The sequence below is a fragment of the Myotis myotis genome, unplaced genomic scaffold (genome assembly GCF_014108235.1).
Source record: "Myotis myotis isolate mMyoMyo1 unplaced genomic scaffold, mMyoMyo1.p scaffold_m19_p_24, whole genome shotgun sequence".
NCBI lineage: Eukaryota > Metazoa > Chordata > Mammalia > Chiroptera > Vespertilionidae > Myotis > Myotis myotis.
In genome coordinates, this window is record NW_023416329.1 from 4099495 (window position 1) to 4105494 (window position 6000).

Sequence of the window (6000 nt, forward strand, 5' to 3'; positions counted from 1 at the left end):
CTACTTCCCTTGTAACCAAAGCTGCTGTCAGAGGGGGTTGTGTGGAAGCAAAATGGCCCCAGGGCGGCTGAGGAGGAGCCAGCCCTGTGAACTGGGACAAGGTGCTTCCCTTCCTTACAGCATCTCAATACCTCTTGGCAGGAGTTGGGAGGGAGGCTCCTCCACTGAGAGGCAGCTAACCTTGACCTCGCTCACAAACCAAGAACGGAAGCGAGGCGCCTCTGCTCTCTGCCCCACCACCCTGCCTTTCTGTGCTGTTCCCAGGGGACTGCCAAACCCTCTCAGCTCTCTGCACCACCAGCCCTGGCTCTTGGGCCTTTGGCTTGCTCTGCTCTCCTCCAGAGTCAGAACCACTCAACATGTCCTCAATCCCTTGTCTCCTTTGGCTCAAGGAAAGGACATGCCTGGCTGACCACCGCAAGGTGACCCCTTTGGCGCATGAGCATCTGGCCAGGTCAGAGGATGAGACACCCTTCCTCGTGCCCTCTCCACCCGCCACGTCCCATGGGGTTGCAGTCAGAAGAGCCAGTTCTGCTCAATGTGAGCCAGGCAGGCATCCCTGCCCCCGTGATGTCCTGATTGTGGGACTGACCCGTACTGACCCACAGTGACCCAATTATAGTTACTCCCAGGTCCTGTCCAGGCCACATTTGGTTGGTTCAGGATTCACTGGTCCCAACGGAGGTGTGAGAGTAGAGAGCATCTTTCTCTGGGAGGATGGGCCTCCTGTGAGAGGGGACTCTCAGGAGCCAGGTGGCCATGTCCTGCCATGAATGCTGTGAACCAGGGAGGAGCTGGGAGAGTCCCACACATGGAATGATGCAGACAGCGGGGTGCAGGCACCAGTGGAACAGCGTCTCCTATGGGTGTGCGCTTTCAATGCTTGCCCAGGCAGCCAGTTGTAGCTCTGAGCCAGGCCTCTGAGGTTGCATATCAGGCCCTTGGGTGTAACTTTTTCTACTTCATCAACCTGGGAGAGCTGAGCATGGCGCCATAAAGTCCTGTCCTGCCCTGTCTGAGCTTGCCTGCGTATTCCAGGCTGGCCTACAGGCCTTCCTCGGATGTCTTTGTGCCCATCTGCTTCCTGTGCTCCCTGGAGCCGTCTCAGCACTTCCCTTCCTCTCTGTGGTAGGGGAAGGGGTTGCCAACGGTTTCCTTTCTTCCATTTGAGAACACATTCTCAGGCCCTGCCTGTGGGGGAGTTCTCTGCACCTACTACGTGCTGCATGTGACCTTTGCAAATGGAGAAACAGCCTCTCCTGGATTAAGAAGAATTTTAGAAGGGTCACCACTAAAGGTCTCTCTCCTCTCCCCATGGCCTTGTCATGGCATCCTTCTGCCATCTTTGTCCAAGACTCCGCTAGGGCCTGCATGGTTGTTGTTGGCACTACACATGCAGTAAACTCTTCTCCTCCTGCCCACACTCCCCTTCCTTCCCCTCACTCCTCCAGGGCAGCTGCTGCAGACGGGGATGACCTGATGTGATGACCAGTCCCATGCACTTGTGAAACGAACTCGTGGTTGATTTGATTTCCCCAGCCTGTGGGGCACGTGGCCCAGTGCTTAGCTGTGTCTCCACACTGGCTCTCCACACTGGCCCAGTCCGGTTCCTTGGCCCTGAGCCTGGCATCTCCTTGGGACTCACCTACATGTACTTGCTAACACTTCTTCAGAACTACATCCCTACTAGTACCTGTCAGATGCATGTGAATTTTTTAATTTTTTCTTTAGCATTTGTTTAATTTTGATTTTGACATGTAAACAATGCATTCATTTAAATTTTATTGAGTTGTGAGAGATGATTGAATTTATTTTATATATACACTAGAGGCCCAGTGCACAAAATTCAAGCATTGGGGGAGGTCCCTCAGCCCAGCCTGCACCCTCTCACAATCTGGGACCCCTCAGGGGATGTCCAACTGTCAGACATCCCTCTTGCAATCCAGGAATGCGGGCTCCTAATCGCTCACCTGCCTGTCTGTCTGATCGCCCCTAACCACCTCTGCCTGCCTGCCCGGTCACCCCTAACCACTCGCCTGCCTGCCTGATCACCTCTAACCCCTTTGCCTGCCTGCCTGATTGACCCTAAGTGCTCGCCTGCCTGGCTGATCACCCCTAACTTCCTCTGCCTTGGCCTCTGCCACCATGGCTTCATCAGGAAAGATGTCTGGAATGACATCCGGAAAGTTGGCTGTCCAGTCTAATTACGCTTTTATTATTATAGATATATCCAATGATCTTAACACTACATATTAATAGTCAATTTCCCTTTCCCCACTGATTTGAGGTGTTGACTTTAAACATATGAAATTTGCATATGTAATTGAGGCTATTTCTGGATATTCTGTACTGTTTCATTGTTTTGTTTATCTATGTAAACACTGTGTCCATGACAAAAGATTTAGAATATATTTTAATGTATGGCAAATGTAGCTTTCCCTTTGTACCCTCTCTGATTTTCTTTAAAAATGTTTTATTATGGAAGATTTTCAACATATATAAAGTAAACATACTGATTGATATAATAAACCCATGTATTCATGGTCCAGATTCAACCTTGATCAATATCTTGCCATTTTTGCTTCATTTATACTTCCAGCCATTTCCCACTTAATTTTTATATTTTTTAATGTAAAATTTTGTATATATTTAAACACACAAATCTTAACTGAGTGATTTTAGAAAGTTGTTCCACCTGAGTAACCCATATTCTACCAGGACATAAATTGCATCACCTGGTAAAGTTCCCCTGTGCCCCTTCCAGCCACCACCTCCTCCCAGAGGCACCCGCTGTTCTCATTCCCCTGTAGATTAATTTCGCCTGCTCAGGAATTTCACAGACATGGGATCACAGAAGGCACCCTGTGTGCAGCGTCCTCAGTCAGTGGTGATGGTGAGATCTGTCCATGCTGAAAGACCAGTAGTTGAATCTGCTTTTTGCTGAGCAGAATTCACATATACAAATACCCCATGATTTGCTTATTCATCACCCAGGTGGGTTTCTGGTTTTTAGCTATCATGAATAATGCTGTTATGGACATCCATGCATAATCTTTGTGTGAACATGAGTTTTCATTTATCTTGGGTAAGGATGTGGGAGTGGAATTGGTGGGGCTTATGATACATGTATGTTTAACTTTGTAAGAAACTGCTAAACTGTTTTTAAAATTGGTTCCATCATTAACCATTCTTTCACCAATGTAGGCACACTCCAATGGCTTACATCTTCACGCATTAGTGTTGATAATATTTTAAATTTTAGCTGTTCTAGAGTGTGTGCCAAAATACCTCTAAGGGTTTTAATTTGCCTTTACCTAATAATAACACTATAAACACATATTCCATTTTTATGTACTTTGTGGCCATTTTTCTATATATGCATATATGTGTAAGTATAAGTATACACACACACACATATAGCCAAATAGACAAAAAGTGCTCAATAATGTGTGTATATGTATTTTTTTTTTTGGTATCTAAGTCCATTTCCTATTGGGTTGTTTATCTTTTAATTATTGTTTTATTGGTGCTCTTTATATGTTCTAAATATTTCCTTGGTTCATGACTATTTTATCTCTGTCTGTGACCTGCCTTTTCATTTGCTAATAGTGTATTTTAGTAAAACCAGAAGTTTTTAATTTTGATAAAGTCTAATTTATCAATTTTTAAAATGGTTATTGCTTTCTGTGTCCTGTCCAAGAAACCATTCTTACTTTTAAGTTGCCTAGATATTTTCCTGTGTTCTCTCCTGGGAGCATTATAGCTTTAGCTTTTTCATTTTGGTCTAAGAAGCACCTGGCTTTAAATTTGTGTGTGTGTGTGTGTGTGTGTGTGTCTGTGTCTGTGTGTATGGCGTGAGGTAGGGGATGGGATTAAATTATTTTCATCATGCATATCTATGTTGTTTCATCACCATTTCTTGAAAAGTCTTTTGTTTCTCATGAATCTCCGCCCCCCCCCCCTTTCTTTTGATGAGAGAAAGAAAGAGAGAGACATCGATGTGAGACAGAAACATTGATTGGTTGCCTCCCGCCTGCACCCAGCCCAGGTATATGCTCTGACCAGGAATCGAACTGCCACCTTCTGGTACATGGGTCAATGCTCCAACCAACCGAGCCACACCAGCCAGGCCATCCCATGAATCTTTTTTCAAAACATTTCCTCACCTTCCTTATTTCCACAGGCTGCTCCCCATTCTTCTTCCAGGCCTGCTAGTCACTGATATCCTCCTCACTTTGGTTCCATGAGGTCACACCCAAAATTGAGACTCTAGGGAGGACCTGATTTCTGTCAATGCCACATCAATGGTGTGAGGGAATAAAAGCACTCAGAATTAAGCTGAAGTTTCAGCTGTCTATCTGACTTCCCCCAAATAAAACCATTTGCAATGGCAGATGTGTGGCTGTGCATGGTGGCTGAGCTCTGTATGGTGTGTGTGATGTCCGTGAACTACCCAAAGACAGACTGGATCTCAACACCCCAGGCATCTTGCATAGTGTCTGTCATGGGGGGTGTTGAGGAGATGGCAGTGGCCTAGGTGGATGTGGAAATCTTGAGCGGCCTTGCCCAATGCCTCAGCAAGCTTACACCTATAGTGATGCCAGTATCTTCTTATCCACCAAGGAGAAAGGAGCTCAGCCCAAGCACTTTTTCTTAGGTTGAGAGCTCCTTGAGGAAGGCATTCTTATCTATTATTTGTGTTTGTAGAACCCAACTTAGGACTTGGTTCTGGCAAATCATTATGCTGATCGAGGTGGGTTGAATACATTCTTCTTTACCTTCTCAGTGGGCTCCTTTTTGAGCATTGTGTCAATACTACCAATGTGGAATGGTAGATTCTATATTCCAGCTATTTTTGAAAATTAGGGAACTGTTTGCCCATTTTTAGTTTCCCAATCCCCTCTCATTCTGCAGGGCTCCTCATGTCACCACTAGTATTTATCACTATTCCTGCAGGTTCCAGGTGTTCTGTGGAGCTATTTTCCAGTTGGGCCCATGCATCTCCCATCTCTGAGGAAGTGCAATCTGCTGGTTGGATTTATTCTTTCCTGGAGTTCATCATGATTTTTGGAGGAAATGTGGAAATACAATTGGCTCCAAGGAAGGTGTTTCTCTCCAGATTAAAACATAAAACATTTTACTGTTGTGTAAACAACCTTCCTTCTTCTTGATCCTAACTGATATAAAAATACATTGTAAATATGAACTGGGAATGTGTTTATGACGATTCAGTAAACACAACAACAACAACAACAAAAAACAAACAAAAAAACTTCCAACAGGGTATGAAGCAAAATTTATGGTATGATTCTAAATTTGTTAAAAAAAATAAGATGAAAAGTATACTTTGGTAAACATGGAACAAAAGAATGAAATGCTATTCTCACATGGCTATTGTTTAGCTGTATTTATGATTTTTATTTTATTATTTATACTTTTTTGCATCATGTACAAAAAAGTATAAATAACAAATGTTATACACACACACACACACACACACACACACACATATATTGCCCTGTGCATAAATCATAAGCTTTCTGACGAGAGTATGGCAGAGACCAATAGTCTACCAGAGCACGTCCTCTCCTAATTGTAGGATTAAGACTGACACGTGGTTTCACTGTCCTTCCAGTCTCCCGTGGCATTAGATATGGCCATGCAATTATAATGGAATGTGAACCAAAGTGGTGCCTGCCACTTACAGGCTGAGCTTTTATGAGTGGAGGTCTGCCTTGTACTCTCTTTCACCTTTGCTGACTGGATGCAGATGAGAACAAGGCTCTAAGGGACAAAGGAGCTTGTGTTTGTAAATTGCTATATAAGGGAGAACCACCTGCCCACTTGAACAACTGTTGTAGGAAATAACCCAAACAGGAGATTTGCCTTATTCATCTCTGTATCTCTCGGCTCTAGCTGGGACCTAGCACAGAATAGATGCTCAGTGTGGGCTTATTGATTAGAATTAACTTTGACTTTCCTAATATCTCTGTCACAAAG